General features: G+C 30.6%; 2 protein-coding genes across 3 annotated transcripts in view; one reads left to right on the top strand and one right to left on the bottom strand.

Moving 5' to 3' along the window:
* LOC130444014 (polyamine-transporting ATPase 13A3-like) overlaps positions 1-18,858 on the top strand; it is a 69,427-nt gene that overhangs the window by 2,816 nt on the left and 47,753 nt on the right. The window contains exon 1 of one of the 2 annotated variants that reach the window (XM_056778968.1): positions 6,828-7,884. The exons of the other annotated variant lie outside the window; for it this stretch is intronic. The gene's annotated coding sequence lies outside the window, so the exon portion shown is untranslated. Of the gene's footprint in view, positions 1-6,827; positions 7,885-18,858 lie in introns of those variants that run through there. 2 annotated transcript variants of the gene reach the window in all.
* The window catches only part of LOC130444015 (uncharacterized), a 102,933-nt gene that overhangs the window by 76,763 nt on the left and 7,312 nt on the right, over positions 1-18,858 (bottom strand). The window lies entirely within an intron of this gene.

Raw genomic sequence — 18,858 nt, 5'->3', positions numbered from 1 at the left:
TCAAACTAGGGGGTCGATAAATAAGTGGAGTGGTATTATTGGTAAATATGCAGTAGGACCATTTTTTGAGGAAAATTTAAATACTGATCTGTATTTAGATTTTCTAGTTAATCAATGCACTGGAGAATGAAGCTAAGAAAACGAACACACCCAATCATGACAATACTTACAAAAGATTCAAGGAAATTTCCAACAATATACTGAAGAACAAATGTAAGCAGGATAGAAAAGAAAAGAAAAAGGCATGGATGACTGACGAGATTTTAGATCTTATGGATGCACGACGAAAAAATAAAACTGTTAACGAACCCAAATGTAAATAACTAAATGCAGAGATAAGACAAGCTAAATCTGACTGGTTTTTAAGAGAGTTTACAGATATTGAGGAATTGGATAAAAGGCAAGACATAATGGAAAGCTAGCTAGGTGGAAAGAATATATAGAAAATGTATTAGATGATGATAGGAAAGAGGTCCACAGAATAAAAGAACCACTGGTTGGCCCAGATATAACAATAGATGAAGTCAGAAAAGCCAATAGAAAAGCTCCTGGGCCGGATGGAATTCCTACAGAATTGCTAAAAACTATTGAAACCAATTCCCTTAGATCACTAACTAAGCTGTTTAATGCTATCTATCACAAAGGCGTACTTCCAACGGATTGGTTGAAATCGACTTTTATCACACTGAATAAAAAATCAAACGCTAAAGAATGTAAAGATCACCGCACGAAAAGTTTTAGTCATGTTTTGAAACCGTTCAGTAACAATAGAGTACAAAACAGACCTTGTAACTTCTGGAAATTCCGTGGACAAAGCAGTAATGGTGAAACTGCGGTTTCCTTTAATCATTCTGTCAACTCGTTGAACCAGGTCATCTGAAACGACAGATTTGCGTCACTCATGAAGTTTTCCCCATACATACGATTCATTCTCCGATGGATTTCTACAGCACTATTGCCTTCAGCCTGTAGAAAACAAATCACACTTCGCAATTCACACTTGGCAAGAGCATGAATAATGGCGGACATGTTTACGTGGCTGTAGCACAACGCCGACTGACGCCTGGATTTCAAAAATGGCGGAGTGTATAGTGCGAGAGTTTCGCAGCCGCCTACAGCGCATGGCCGTTTCCTTCTGCCCGCGTATCTTCTGCACGGAGCGATCGGAAGTTGAAGAAAAAACGACTCTCGTAATATAAAATTTTGTCGATTTGCTAATAACATTGTAGAATTTTCTTACGACACTAAAGGTTATATATATATATATATATATATATATATATATATATATATATATATATATATATATATATCTGTCTTATGACGGTGCGCCTGCTCACGCTTATTAATTAATTAATTGTAAACTGAATGAACTATTTCCTGGGAGATGGATCGGAAGAAACGGTACTATGACCACCAAGGTCACTAGATTTTCATTTTTCTGTATTCACATTAAGAATGAAGTGTCCAAAATACCTCCATCAACAAGGAATGACATGATGGTGAGAATATGGAAAAAATTTCAGAATGTTTCTATAGAAATGCTTCGTAATGTGAGTAACTCTTTTAATTATCGCTTACAAGCATTCACATTCGCTTTCAAGGTCATTTCGAACACCTATTGTGATAATCAAGACGTTAACGTATACTGAAGTATACGTTCCTGTAATTTATTTGTGATATACTCGTTTTTTCTGTGTATTTGCTATTCAACCTCTACACTACCAAACAGCAATGATAAAATGTCATTGTCAATGATAAAATGTCAATTTTTGACAAATACATCATAACCAATTCACCATTAATTGTTAAATAATTAGATATGGGTACATAATCATTGTTTTGCACAGAAAAATCAAAATATATCAAGAACTAATAAATTTAGATATAAATGATAGAGGAAGTATGTTGGAATCTTGATACTCTCATAAAATACAGGGTTATTCATTTAAAAAAACCGAGAAAAGAATATATTATTATTTTGATTCACCCTGATTCAAATTCAGTGAATATTAACGGAATAAATTTTCCAGAATTTCCACAACTTTTCGAATGCTTTGGTCGCCACAGATCTGCATTCTTACATTTCTCTTACATTGTACAAGGTATTGAACTTGTACGATTTTTATGGAAAATTGGTTATAACTTTTAAAATACCCCGTAGAACCCATCACAACTATATATTATATTATTGGGGAAGTTTAGCTGATTAGAAATATGCAATAAAATATAGGGTGTTTCATTCAAAAAAATGTGACTTTGATATAACACAACATTCTGGAACACCCTGTAAGATTGTACATAATTTTATAATGTGAATCTCGAATTTTCAAATTAATTTATCAAAGGATAAAGGAGGCACTGAACTTTATCACATTAATCAATCACCCTGTATATGATAAATTTTAATAATTATCACTGATGTAACCAATTATTATAATCTGTATAAGCCTACACTGTTCCATTATTTGTGTTTTATACATTCAGAAAAAACTTTTAATACTTAAAACTCGATCAATCAAATTATTGTATAGGTTTGTGATCTAAATTACATTCATACACTTCTATTGCGACTTATACTTATTCATAAGTACTGATTGAATTATCCAAAAATACAGTGCTTTTCACATAAAAGTATCCACCTTTAATAACTTTTGTAATACTGGTATTTAGAAAAAATCCAAAAACACGTCAATTTATGTTGGAAGGGGCAAGCATTATGGCTTATTTAAACTTACTGGAAAAGCCACCCCCTCACCCCTAGCAGCATCCCCTTTATTTTTTTAAATTACTTTTCATATTTTTTATGTAAAATTTGGATACTCCTCTTTGAGATGATTTCAAAAATGTATAATACTTGTAGGTTAAAGTGGTTAGTTTATGAGATAAACAATTTTTCTTTTAAGAGCACAAATTTTACTTATTATTTACTTTCACCTTATTTGCCTGTACTAAAATGGGTTGTACAACAGTTCAAACTCTTTAATCTTTTTAACTGTGGTATTTATTATGAAGTTACAATAAGTGTTCAAAATGAGTACCATTCACTTAATACGGCTGTATTTAATTGTCGACATTCATTTTCTATCCTCTCTCGTAAATCATCCAGAGATTCTGGTTGGGTAGCATAAACTTTTGTTTTTTAATACCCCCATAAAAAGAAGTCTAGGGGTGTTAAATCCGGTGACCTAGGTGGCCACTCCATCATCTGCCCGCTTCTACCTATCCAACGAGCGGGGAATGTTTCGTTTAAAAATTGTCGGACAGGCATAGCATAGTGTGGGGGAGCTCCGTCTTGTTGAAATACCAGTAAATCTTCGGAAAGGTTATCATCATTTTCTATTATTGTTGTAATACGTGGGTCAACCCCTTCCCTGAGTAACTCAAGATATGATTCACCATTTAAATTTCCGTTGATGAAGAAAGGTCCGACAATGTGGTCACCTAGGATACCACACCAAACGTTTAACTTTTGGGGATGTTGTGTATGGAATTCACGCATAATATGTGGATCACTTTCAGCCCAATATCTACAATTATGCCTACTTACTAAGCCATTTAATGACCATGAGCATTCATCAGAAAAGCAAATATTGTTTAACAATTGTGGATTGTTATTGATAATTTGCGTCATTGATTCGCAAAACTCTAGACGACGATCAAAATCATCTTCATTCAACTCGTGCACCAACTTAACTTTGTATGGGTGGTACTTGAATTTATGTAGAACTCGGAAAACTGTAGAAGATGAAACACCGATCGCTCTACTTATTGTTGACAACGATTGGGGTTGTTGAGCCTCTAAGCTGACTTGCCCTAAAATTGCCACTTGGATTGCTTCGTTATTTACGAGTCCCTCTCGCTTATGCACTTTATTGCAAACAGACCCTGTTGTGGTAAATTTCTCCATCAGTTGAATTACATACTTATGAGTTGCATGTCTTCCGTCATGTAATTCGTTAAATATTCTAGCAGCAGCTCTTGCACAATTATTTTGGTAGTATAAACCTACAATTTCAATTCTTTCTTGCAAAGAGTAAACCATTTCAGAGAAACAAAATAAATAATGTATCAAATTGCACTATCAATAGTGACTACAAATTCTAGTTGACAATGTCAAACTTTAATAAAAAGTAGAGTTTTTTGTTGTTTGGATTTTTTAAGTAGAATAAATAGCACAGTTAAAAAGATTAAAGAGTTTGAACTGTTGTACAACCCATTTTAGTACAGGCAAATAAGGTGAAAGTAAATAATAAGTAAAATTTGTGCTCTTAAAAGAAAAATTGTTTATCTCATAAACTAACCACTTTAACCTACAAGTATTATACATTTTTGAAATCAGCTCAAAGAGGAGTATCCAAAAAAAATGAAAAGTAATTTAAAAAAATAAAGGGGATGCTGCTAGGGGTGAGGGGGTGGCTTTTCCAGTAAGTTTAAATAAGCCATAATGCTTGCCCCTTCCAACATAAATTGACGTGTTTTTGGATTTTTTCTAAATACCAGTATTACAAAAGTTATTAAAGGTGGATACTTTTATCTGAAAAGCACTGTATATTTATACTGACTGAACATTCAGATTGTATTCCGAAAAATTTACCAGTACCTCAACCATAGGCAATACTGACATGAATTGACGTCATGTTAAATTGGTGAGAAAATTTTTACACGAAGAGTTTTTGGGTTAACTTTTCTTTTTAAAATTAACTAACATAAAAAAAAATTTGGACGATGGAATATTTTCATAATGGATTGTAAAATTCATTTTTGCTATCTTTAGATTGTACAGGTTGTCCCTGTTAAAGTTACGGATTGTTAACCATTGGACATGAGCCGCTCCTGGCCTTCAGATAAGCACACAACATAGACATACGTAACCATCCATAAAAAATTCATAATGTTTGACTGTATAATTAAGAAAATATACTTAAATATAAGATCTGATTACGTAGCTCTCAAGGTCTATAACTCATAAACGAGAATTTTTTGTTACAGCTTTATTTTCACAACATCTACTCACTCCAAAAATTTTTGCATCAAGTTATTACATTATATTAGTTTATATGGGTAGAGTAATTGACAGGTTACTAAGGCTTGCAATTTTGGTAAAGTAATAAAAATAAGAAATTTTTGTAGATTGAACTAAATTTGAAATTTTCACCAAAAACGGAACGCCATGTTCACAAACTCTAACTAAAATGTCGTTGTAGTTAGGATCTGCAATCAGCTCATAGGTGATCTACCTGATCATTTTTCATATTTTTCGGAAACCAATCACAAAACATGTGGATGCATATCCGACCACTATTGGTGCACACTCATTTTTACCTAAGAAAGTAGCTTATTTCACACATTTACTAAAAAATAACAGAACATACATGTATTGAAATGCTTCTTTTTCTTATGTTATATATGGTCTCGAACGATAGAGGGAATACGCGAATACAATATTAATCTGGCTGGGCGCCGAAATTCAAAAGGCCAAATTTAAGAAGACTGAAGATATAAACAATATGATTTTTTGAGGTTATATTAGTGTTTACAATAAAAATTGAAAGTTTCTTGTGATTTGTGTTCAAATACATACTAGTGTCTGGAAGATAATTTAAACGTTAAAATTAAGTGTTATTACTATTACTGGGTAATGAATAAAATAGTTGAATGAAAATTTATTCTCCATAGTGAAGGAAAACATTCTTCATGACTGTCTTGATTTTACAAGTAAGTTAAAAAAAATATATTTCATAATCATTCTTTTCATTTCTCTACTTTTACAAAATAAAAAATATTTTGTACGATTTTTTAACTTTTGAGCACACGTGTTTATATACTTTTCAACACCTGTGTTGAAATACTTCTCAACACATGTGTGATATTGTTTAATTGACTTTCTTATTTAAAAAGTACGTATTTTCGAAGAATTTTTTACGTGGTTGTAGGAAAAATAGTTTACACAACTCGTTGGAAAGTGTATTTCGCACTCGTTACGTTACACTACGCGGTTCGTGCAAAACAGTATCTGGTGCGAAATGTATCACTTTCCTAACTCGTTATGTAATATATTAATACATATAGCTCATTAACCCAACATTAAACATCAACGTGATAATCAGAGCGCTGTTTCAAATATATCGCCGATGTATGACGAATATAAACTAAGTTTATGATGAAGGCAAAGCGCCTTGATTCATGGACACCATTATTAGCGTAATTTCTGGAATACACGCTAAATTATCAAGCTACATTGCTACAACTGATGTCACTTCTGCATTGTGACTATAAACATGGTATATTTTAGTAAATTTGAAGAAATATAACCTGCTTACATTTGAAGAACAAAACATTGGTCTTCATGTGAGACTGAATGATTATGGATATTGATTTTAGCTTCTTTCTCTCTAGATGAAAGTAATGAAGCTGCTTTTCAATGATTTTATGTTTATACAATTAAAATGAATGGAATCAAATATGAAATTTGTACCTTTATCTTTGTTTCTAAATAACAATTGATGAACAAACTATATATGAAGATAAAACGTATAACTTAAGATTCTGAATTAAATGACAATTGACATTATATTGTTTCACTCCGAAAGAAGCCAAAGTTGGTAGTTATACTTGAGCTTCATTATACTATATTTGCTGAGAAATAATCACGAAAATATTGCTTGCTACAGTTTTTCATTAAATATATGAATTAGAAAACGTAGGTATATGGTACTTATTTATAATATAATATAAAATAATCTCATTTGCTATTTATAACACGTAAAAAGTAAAATACACGTATTTTAATGATTAAATTATCACCTTCTACATTTTTAATTATGTCCCAATAAAATTTAATTTCTTGTGTAATGTTTTTTTTGGTCTACTATGATAAACTTATGAATAACAAATCAAATACATGATATTAAGTAGTGACGTAGTAATTGTTCATTTATTATGAGGTAGTATTCAATTAAAAACATAAAACTTATCTTCTATCAACTATATGTTCTAAAATTTCTCGCTAGTGACGTAATCCCATGACATATAGTAAGGGATTCGATGTCACCTTAACTAACTATATACCTTGGTTTGCTCCACCTCTTCTTATCCCTACCTCATATCCGTTTACGATGAACTTGCGCGAATTTAAAAAATCCTTGCAGTTGCAAAATCGTTTTGTGAGGGTGTGATCTAATTTTGATCATTTGCTAAAATATTTTCATGCAAATTGTTTAAATTCGGAGTGTTCAATGCGACGATCTAAAATTCGTCTTAAATTAAACATCTTGCAGTGAACGAAATCGGTGCTAATAAGTGGTTACTCAGGTCTGGGAATATCAGTCTATAACATTCAGAATCGTTAATAAATCTCGTGATTGTTTAATAATCAGTTGTAAAATGAAGATTTATAAAATGTCTACGTTAAATTTAATTATTAGAAGCTCTAAGACTGGTAGTAAATCTAATTTTTGTATTTAAAAAAAAGAGAAACTGCAAAGTGAGGTTAGTTTTTTTTAACTTTTTCTATAGAACTGTGACGTTGATTTTAAGGAAAAAATAGGTGCTGTGACTCATCTTAAGTTGTATAAACTTCGATTAGTATAAACGCGAAATTGATATTTGAATTTACGATTAAATGTTATCACATTCGACTATTATGCATACAAGTGATATTAATGAATTTATTGAAGTATTTTGTACAATAAATTTGAACAAGATAATTGGAATTTGCACCAATAAGATGCAGAATGTGGAATCATCTTTTGAGACATCTAGCATTGGTTATCGAGCAAAAAATGATCCTGGAGACTGACATCTGTTTGGAAGATACTTATATCATGGATATATGACATTTACTTGATATCACTTTCCACTTGGATGATTAAGATTTTTTATGTAAGTATCACACTTCAATTATAGCTTGGAAGTATATGGATACCTTTATGCTTGAAGTATTCTAAAATACATGCTCTATCCAATACTTTAAGGTTATATCTATACACTTCCCATTTTGAATGATATGAATATTGCAGATAACTAAACATTTTTATTGTAGATTTAATGTTTATTTAACCTTATTAGCTTCTGTATGAACATTTTTTTAATATTCTGATATATCAGCACTTGAAAAAGGACTTTTGTCTCATAATATTTTATTGCACATTTTAAGTGCTTAAATGAACATTAAACAAAAAGATCTAGTTTTAACTACAGATATATTCAATTAAATTATTTTGATGATGGTGATATTTATTTTTGTCATATTTTCGCATAGTTTTATAATATACTAGGTATTTGTCAAAAGAATATATATATTAATAACAGAAAAATAACACTTGTTATATTGTAAAGTAAAAATGTTCAATATTTGCCAATGATATATTCGGAATTTAAAGCTCAGTATGTTTACATAATTAATAACTACTAATGATAAAATAAAAATTGGTATAAACATATAACAATTTAAAACATATGCTGTATATCAGTAAATTTATTTTGAAGGATACACTATTAATCTTATTTTTAAAAATAAACTTCACCAATAAATTTAATGGATAGAACAAACAGAACAATAGTGACTTCCAATTAAATGAATTAATATCTAGACAAAAAAATTATGAATTGAATGGAATGGATATAATGGATTTGTATAGCCTGTGACTTAAAAATGATAAATAATTGAACAAGGAATGTGTTATTAAAAACAGTTCAATTTAGTTATTTGTTATTTACAAATTAATGTTTCACTTATCCCAATATTTCCATTACTATTACAATTATGATGACTAAGCATGTAAGTATGGCTTCTGCAAAAGATTCCCTAGATAAAAAATTTTTTAAAAATACTTGAAAATCTATACAAAGCAGGACTGGTTAACTGTTTTAGCAATACTTTCAATTAAATCAGATTCAAATTATAAGATATAGGGAATTAAAGGAAATGGACTGGAAAGGAAATGATGTGTTTTCACCTACATCTATATTGATGCATGCCTCCGCCAAATATCTTCTACAGATATAATATTGAGACCTTTTTCGAAATGTTTTGGCACATGACTTGAAATGTCTAAATTCTAAATAACCATTGATATAGGAGTCTTACAGTGATCCTAATAATTGTAAATAAGTAAAAGAAGATCTTAGAACAATAATATATGGTAATTATCTAGATTAGGTTAAACCCTTCCGATTTTGTTAAAATTTTAGTATGTTATGGAGAAAATTACGCTGAACAAGAATATATATATATATATATATATATATATATATATATATATATATATATATAATTTAAATATTACAATCACTGAAAAATTATTACAATTATTTCATTCTTCAAACGAAAAAAATTCCTGAAGAAATGGTTTCCGCACCTTATAAACAGAGAGAAAGAAACACTTTATTGACAAAAAATTGTTACAATCTGTAGACAAAAGCTTATAAAACTAAAAAACAAACAAAAATAACTAAATAAAGATAAACCAAATAAAGTAAAATTTCATTATACACAAGAAAACCGATGAATAACAAAATTATAGGTAGTAGTAATAGGTAATAATTAGTATATAAGTCCATAGCAAAACTAAATCAGTATGCAGCATGCCCAGAATTAAATATTATTATTAGAATAGAAGTCTTTTACAGAGTAGAAGGCACTTTCCACTAAATATATCCTCAAAAAATTACGGAATGCGGGAAAAGATGATATAGATTTGATTTCAATTAGCAAGTGATAGTGCATATTTTACATTTTAAAATATCGAGCCCTTAACTAACTCTGAATATGGAGTAGGTAGGTAAAACTCGTGCTCCACATTTCTAAGTGGATATCCATGCAACGACCTTTCTGAAATTGGAGAAGCGTGCTTACTAATTAGGCAAACTTAGTCAAAGATAAATAAGGAAAGAAGAGTCAGAAGTTTTAATCTTTTAAAAAAGTCCCTGCAGTGAGCCCTGCTGTTTAGTCTCTGTAAATATCTAACAGCTTTCTTTTGTAGTTTGAAGATTTGCTCAAATTGGGTCGCATCACACCTACCCCAGAAGGGAGGGGCATATTGGAGATGCGACTCAATATGAGGATAATAAACTGTTAAGGAAGTGGATAAGTCAAGTTCTTTGTAACCTGATCTCAGCTAACTCTTATTTGAAGGAATTGTCCACATATTTTCTCTATAACATACTATAATTTTAACGAAAGATAATTACTGATGAATTATTAGAACAAACTAGAACTATAAGATCTGGAGTCTGAAGGAAACATGAAAGTTTATAAAATTAGTAGATAATGAAAATTTTTAGAATGCCAGATATTTATTAAATAAACATTAGTTTATTTACTGATTGCAAGTGCAAGGCTTCTGTAAATATTTTTGGGAGATTGTTGCTAAGTACATGTTATTACAAACAATATGTTAAGTCTATGAAATTGTTCAGAACTTAGTATTTACAAGTAACAGATGAATTTTTTTGGGTTAGCTAATTCGGTACTTAGGCATAACAAATTCGTTACATTTTACTTATTAGTGATGTAAAATGTAATGTAAAATCCACAGACAGCTTTAAAAAAATTTGAATGATATGGCACTACTGTTGATATTAATTTTTCTTAGACTTTATTTGTATTTCAGTTTAATGTGAAAAAATAACAAGAAAATATCAAATCCTAAAAAGTTTAAACTAAAACTCGTCTACAAAAGTTTTGTTTAAACTTAAGTAAATCTCCACATGAAAAGAGCATGGTTCTTCCTTCTCGATTTTACGACTGTTATATTTGAAGATAAAACATGTATTCCATTTATGTCTATGCCAAAGTTGTTACCGATCTGCGTCTGAAGATACTTTATATTATAAAAATCAATGTGGGTTAGGTTATGGCACTACAGCTTTGATTTTTGTAACATCTCTAGATGAAATGAGATGACATAATGGCTTACGGCATATAGTGCATACAGTCGCGAGTATAGTTCTTCCAATATCAATTGCAGAAGACAGTTATAGGAGGAACAATCAATATTTCATAAATAAGCACGGCACTTATACCAAATTAGAAAATAAAAAATAATGTTCACTTCCAGTATAAAATTCGGTAAACATCTAACAAACCGTCAGTACACGTGGACTCATTATTTCCACTGTTTACCAATGAAAACATCGAATGATAAACAAATGCATTTCTATTGGCCAAAGCTGTCGGAAGGCGTATGTGCACGATTTCTTCGAAATAATCCTGCCAGTCTGTGGTCAGTGGATTTTGGTGAAATTCACAAATTTCTGTAAATAAATAGAAAGATGGCGCTCTTTAGACCATGAGCGAATCAAGACATTGAAATTGCACAGTGTAATGAGAATAAACACAGGTATGAATTTAATAATAAAGATTTAGATATACTAACACAGCAAGTCATTTTAAATATATTTGAATATTTAGAAAAGGAATGTATTCAGCAATCTGGTAATGCAATCATGATAAGAATAATAAATTTATAAAATGAGGTATCTACACCTATGGTAGATAAAACAAAATTGTCGGCAAGGGTTTTTATAATCTGCAATTGATATTGGAAGAACTTTAACTCATTGTTATTGTGACACTTGGCGCATTGCGCAGAATCTGGTAGTACTAAAGATGTGTCACTATTAAATCCTGTAAACATAATTTCAAAATGTTAATTTTGAATTTTTTTGGGATACGGCACTATTGAAATAGGAATGAATATTTTTATGTATGTACTGTTGTATTTGTGACGTTTGCAAAATTCCAGTATTCTTAAAACTGAAATTGTTTACGTATTTGATCAATTCAAAAAATATTAAACAGTATATTGTTTAAATACTAATTTTATACTTTTGGATTTTACCAATGTCTTCAATAATATAATAATTATAATAATCATTTTTATTATTCAATACCTAGAAATGATTGATTTTTAATTGTTTACATTTCTTATCATATTGTCAATTACCTGCTGGATATTTTTTCACTTACTTAATTGTTTATAAATAGAAGCAGGTATTTCCAAACACCAATATACCCAACTATGTTTATATTCCCGATATTAACTAGCCAACTATTATAATATAGTTGTTTCATAATCAATATGAATTTATTTTGTTTTCAACAGACATATTAAAGATAGTACTAAATAACATAGCAGGACTGAATAATTCCCTATACATGTGGTAGTGCTGTAATCATTTTACTTTTTGTGGGGATATTATAATCTTCTGTTAGACTTAAATATGTCACATTAAATTTTAAAACAAGGACATTACATAATTTGCACAAAAAAATGTTAAAGTAATTAAGAAATTTGATGAACTTTGAAATGGTTATAGCTCTTCCAATATCAATTGCAGATTATAAAAACCCTTGCAGACAATTTTATTTGATCTATCATAGACGTAGATACTTCATTTTATAAATTTATTTCTATAAATACTTTTCAAAAATATGTATTTCTTTTGCTAGAAAGTATTCGTTAAAAGGCAATTGAATCATTTTAAATTGTAATCCTACTTGGAACTTACAAAACAATCATTATTATATAACTTGCTACAACTGAATATTTAATTATAAAACGGAAATAGGCGAGTAAAATAGACCTGTCTGTAAGGAAGTTTGGTTTAAACAGGATACCAGACCTTAACTGAGCCCTATTTGTACCCCCTTCGTTTTTTTTTGGAAAAACAAAACTTTCTTTAGGAGTTCTACAACCTATGTACTCAGTTCTGGAGACTGATTACATTTTCGTAATTCTGGTTTTACGTTTGCCTATATCAACCCTATAGGGTTAATTATGCAATAGCAAGGTGGAGGTCTGAGAAGAGTATGATACTGTTCTTTGCACAGCCTGTCGATATAAAAAATTAAAATAAATAACTGAAATAAACTTTTGTGTTTAAAACCACATGCTGACAAACTCACCAAGCCACACTATTGCTTTATCGTCGAGTTTCTGGCAGCAATATTTCGAAGAAATTGTGTACATACGCCTTTCGACAGTTTCGGCCAATAAAAATTCATTTATGTTCACGAATCGATGTTTTCATTGGTAAACAGTGAAGATGATGAGTCCACGTGTACTGGCGGTTTGTTAGATGTTTATTAATGTTTATTTTATACGGGTAGTAAACATTATTTTTCATTTCTTAATGAGTGCCGTTAGTATCTATGAAATATTGATTATTCCTCGCATAATTGTCTTCTGCAATTGATATTTGAAGAACTATACTTATACTTTTATGATTGAAAATGTACTTACAAAAATATACTGTTATATTTGTGAAATTCACTTTGAACAATAAATCGATGTGTGTTATCAATTATGTAACAATATTTATACAGGGTGTTTAGAATCTCGTAGGAAATGATTTTATAGGTAAATATAAGGAAAAAAGTTGGTAAAACAAAATTTCCAAAAACTCTTCGTAAGCGAGCTATAATGATCCTGATCCTGATCCACCAATAATAGGAAGCCATATTGGAAATTGTCATACAAATTTGTATGGTCTATACGTATTTTGACCTGAAAAATTGAATAAAATAGGTCTCATATCTGTAACATAGAACAACATCGTTAAATGTAAAGTTATTTATACAATTCACTCATTTTTGTTTTGATTTTAAGTCAGTAAAATAAAGATATTTTCACCTTGCATTTGCATTTACTTTTTATTGTGGGTGTAGACATCATTCTCTTCAGAATTAAATTTTTGTTTTATTTGAAAATTTAATGCATCTATTAGGCATTAAACGAAGTTATTTTACTCCAAACGTAAAAAAAGTGTATTTTGGAGTTGAGTTTTTTGTGTTTTACGTCAGTTAACATAAAAAATATTACAGTCACATATCTGAGACCTATTTTATTCAATTTTTCAGGTTAAAATACGTATAGACCAAATAAATTTGCATGACAATATCAGACCCGAGACATCGGGAATCCGGGCGAAATCTATCGCTCACTATAACTCGCTTACGAATCGTTTTTGGTAGTTTTGTTAACCAATTTTTTTTCCTTATATTTACCTACAGAATCATTTCCCGGGAGATTGGAGAGCTATTCCGAAACACATAACACAATTTTTTCTCCTGTTAGAAGTTCTTAATTATTCTGCACTATTGAAGCCTAATTAGTAATGTTTTATCTTTTGAAGATTAGTTTGTGCAAAAAATCTGTGTTAGTTACTTTTTTATAAAGCAAAATATCAATAATTAGAAGTCAACAATTCTATGATAGGAATTACAAATGCTCTGTCAGTTTCAAGATTGGCTTGAGCAAAAAATCAATTTTTTATTGGGTATTAGGAGTAATAATCAGAAAACTATACCTACTTCATCAAATTGACCCTTACCTAGAGATCCTACAGAAACATGAATGTAAATGAAGGAAGCTCAAAAACGAAGTTTGCTAATGTTACTATGTCGTGTGCCAAAAATTTTCACTTTTTGAATAACTAGTTATGGTATAATTTCTGAGTGGCAAATATATATTATTATACATAGAGAATCGAATTGAGCTAGGTAGTTTCAATATTTACTGAATATCATTTTCTATTTGCTGCTCATTTCAAAAAAATATATTAGTTTACATCTACAACCATCGATGTTCCAATGAATATGGGTTTTGTTACTTGTACACTCTAATACAGAGTGAAGTATTGTCAGAATTTCTTATATACAAAGAACATTACAACATAAGGGAAAATGTTTCCTTTGTAAATCTCGTATAATTTGAATTGAAGTGGGAAATAGAAAGACGGATCTCTTGAGCTGGCTGACAACATTGTTAACATATTTATAGAGATTTAAATTCAACAGTATTATTAGGGTATTGAATCTACAATGTCTTATTAGTACTTTCTGAATCCAGTTCAGTAACTTCCCTGAATTCCAGAAACTTTATGAAAGTGCATGAATTTCCTACAAATGTTCCTTGAATGACGTAGGTGAGTACTAAGAAAGGATTTTGAAAAATTCAATCACTAAGGGTGAAACTTGGTTATAGTAGGAAGTAATAATTTCAAACCAGTTAATAATCGTTATTGATAGCGATAAAAAATATACACACTAATTTTTCAAAACTATCGTTTAAAAGGGAATCAAAGGAAATTGAATTTTTTATAAACTTATTCAGTATTAAATTTTTATCAAAAATTATAATTTTTTCTTAGCTATTAATACATAAAATAGATTTAAGAACACCTATTAGTAATTTTTATGTTATTATTTATAAAGATTATACAAAACTGGGGAAGAAATAGCTAGAAACTGACAAAATGTTAAAAAACAGAGAATTTTATATTTAGCTGATAGGTGATCTACGTGAAACTGGTAATAGTTTCCGAAAAGTTCTTTAGTTGACATTTGTTAAAAACTATTAGAAAATTGCATCAAAGCATGTAACTCAACAGCAAGAATATGCATAGATGCTTCGATGACTAGAAGCTATATTACTAATAATAGTCAATTAGTGAATCTACATTTAACTTTTATTTGCAAATAAACTGCTTTCATTATGCAAAATTTGTTTATATGACACTAATAATTCTCTTATAAATAAAAAATTATAATAAGGTCTGTAACCAATTATTTCTTCAGATAAACTTGAAAATACAGGTATATTAAGCTGAGGGAGCCATTTTGGATAATTGATTTTGTTTCTCCAGCCGCTCCGGAGAAATGCCATTTGGCTACACATGTCGAAAGAGACAGAAGCTAGTGACACGGACTCTGCCATATTTGATTGGTTTAAGGTGGCTTTATCTAAAATTCCAAAACTCACATGTCGAACTCACTCTTGCGATTTACTTGCAGAATTAAATTACGATAAATAACTGCGATATCTTAGAATCGCGAGGAGCTGGTAACACGAAGCAGGCGGTATATTTTGTTGCTTCGCAAAATGACGAGAGTGTGTTTAACAAGAAGGGTAGTTCTTAGAATTCCTTGATAAAGCTGTTTTGTAGCAACTGTATAGAAACAAAATATGCCGAGGAGCCACTAATTCTAGTCTAGAGATAAAGCAGCCGCAGATTAGTATCGCGGTAGCAAGGGTAGTTTTGATTGGCAGCGAAAGTTTCGGAATATTCCATATAAACCATCCGCCGTTGAGATCTCGCACAGTGGCTACCGTAGATAAATACCACAAGAGTAAGCGGTGGGTTTGACAGACAGGAGGCTTTTTAATTATACCATCATAAAACAACAAAATTTACCGCCTTGTTCATGTCGCCAGATCCGTAACAGAATACTGCAAGTAGTCGCGATGCTGAGTTTGACTTGAAGATGTTGAGTTTTGCAATTTTTCGATAAAGCCGCCTTGAAGCGACAAAACAGCAATAAAACACGTCTCTTAGCTCATGTCCCTAGCTCGTCTCGCTACCGAGTTATCGTAGATGGCCACCGTAACTTAATACTGCAAATAACCTAAAAATAGAGTTACCAAGTTAACTGACCTGGGAGTATTCCCGTGAAAAATATTCCTCCAGGCTCGTATCGCCAGCTATCTCCGTTACCGAACTCTCGCATTTGGCTTTTCTAAGTTAATTTACGGCCGGGAACCACGAATTAACAAAATAGCAACAAATATGTTGCATGATTTGAGAAAAAATAGTTTTGGATAGTTTATATACAACTTTTACAATTTTTTTTAATTCTTTGATCAATATTTATAAAAAAAATTATTGAAAATTCAAAAATTTTGTAGGTAGTTTAAATATTTTAGTAAGCCCGCCATATTGCGTGACGTCATAGGTATAAAATAAATACTGAACATATGATACAAAGTAAATACGACCGTTATTCTCTCGGTTATTCTAAAATAAGCGTTATTATTAAACTTTGATTCATCTGAAAAATGGTATATAACCGTGTTTTGTGCTAGGATGTAAAAATACCACGACTAAAACACCGGATAAAGTTTTTTTATGATGCCAAGAAATTCGAATAGACAACAAAAATGGTTTGAAAGTGTTGATCGTTTTGACGATCCTGCGAGATGTAATTATTTTTGTTGCCAGAATCATTTCAATGTAAGTAACACTAAAATTTAACTTATCTTTATATATTATAGTAATTAAGTTTATGATGCTTCAATTTTTAATCTGGGATAAATCACGTCAAGTGAGCACCCCAATTTCCAACCCAAGCAAATGTCACAAAATAATTATTTCAATCGAATCTACCCGCAAACACAAAGATAGAAAAGATAGTATTTTAACGTAATTATTTGTTTAAATATTTTTTTATACGCAACAAAGATTTATGACTTTTTTTAGACAATAATCAATTGTTCTCAAACTACTGAGTGTTTTGACATGAAAATTGATGTGCATACCTATGAAATATCGCCCTCTCAGATAAAAAATATTGCGATGTGTTATTAACAATTTTTCAGTATTTTTAATAACTTTTTTATAAACAATTGATATTTTTATTAGCTTCTCAATGCTCTAATCGCCCAGGCTTTCGGTGATATGTAGAATAACTATTTAAGAACGAGAATATGAAAAAAATTTCACTGCCCGCCATAAGTTTGCTCGGAAAATAAATAATTGCAAAGCCGCCCGGTCGTCCGGCTGCGCGGCGAGTGTTCGTTACCTTATTTTTTGCGTGCGCTTTCGATTAAAACATCTTCTATTTTGAAGATTGAAGAGTATTTAGCAATCAAACAACGCAGTATTCATTATATTATTTATTCAATTCATAATATGCACACATATCGATCGTACATTGAATAAAGTAAAAAGATCAAGCGCGCCAATTCAAGTGACGTGATTTTTTTTCTTATCAATTTTCACGACTACATTATTCGTAGTTTTATTGTCATCCGAAAACACTTTGCACGCTAGCTTTTCTGCATCTATGGGCTTGTAGCAGTGATATTGGCGCGTATTCTTGATTGTTACGGCTTCTTCATATCTTGACTTCATCTTATATTTATAAGAATAAATTTAATTTTATAAATCTACTCAGACATAAAGCTGATTTCGGAGTTGAGGCTGAATGGCACTTTTTTGCTACTTCTCACGGTAAGGGCGCTTGCGACGGTATAGGAGGATCCGTGAAAAAACATGCGTATACATGTAGCTTGCAGCGCGATAACAGTAGACATATAACAACTCAAAAGCTTTGTATGAATGGGCTTGTACTTTTTTCAAAAAAATCAGTTTCGATTTTTATACTCAACAAGAGCATGACAGTCATAATGAAAAGATGAAGTCAAGATATGAAGAAGCCGTAACAATCAAGAATAGAAAGCGCACGCAAAAAATAAAGTAACGAACACTCGCCGCGCAGCCGGACGGCCGGGCGGCTTTGCAATTATTTATTTTCCGAGCAAACTTATGGCGGGCAGTGAAATTTTTTTTCATATTCTCGTTCTTAAATAGTTATTCTACATATCACCGAAAGCCTGGGCGATTAGAGCATTGAGAAGCTAATAAAAATATCAATTGTTTATAAAAAAGTTATTAAAAATACTGAAAAATTGTTAATAACAAATCGTAATATTTTTTATCTGAGAGGGCGATATTTCATAGGTAGGCACATCAATTTTCATGTCAAAACATTCAGTAGTTGGAGAACAATTGATTATTGTCTAAAAAAAGTCATAAATCTTTGTTGCATATAAAAAAATATTTAAACAAATAATTACGTTAAAATACTATCTTTTCTATCTTTGTGTTTGCGGGTAGATTCGATTGAAATAATTATTTTATGACATTTGCTTGGGTTGGAAATTGGGGTGCTCACTTGACGTGATTTATCCCTCTATAAAAAGTATATTCACTCTATTCTTATATATAGAAAAATGTTTTATTTATACGTAATTCATACATAAAAACTGTATTATAGTAGTACACGCTATG

This window comes from Diorhabda sublineata, chromosome 5, assembly GCF_026230105.1.
Source record: "Diorhabda sublineata isolate icDioSubl1.1 chromosome 5, icDioSubl1.1, whole genome shotgun sequence".
In the NCBI taxonomy this organism is placed as follows: domain Eukaryota; kingdom Metazoa; phylum Arthropoda; class Insecta; order Coleoptera; family Chrysomelidae; genus Diorhabda; species Diorhabda sublineata.
Note: the sequence above shows the minus strand (reverse complement) of the source record. Positions and strands in the feature narration are given on the sequence as shown.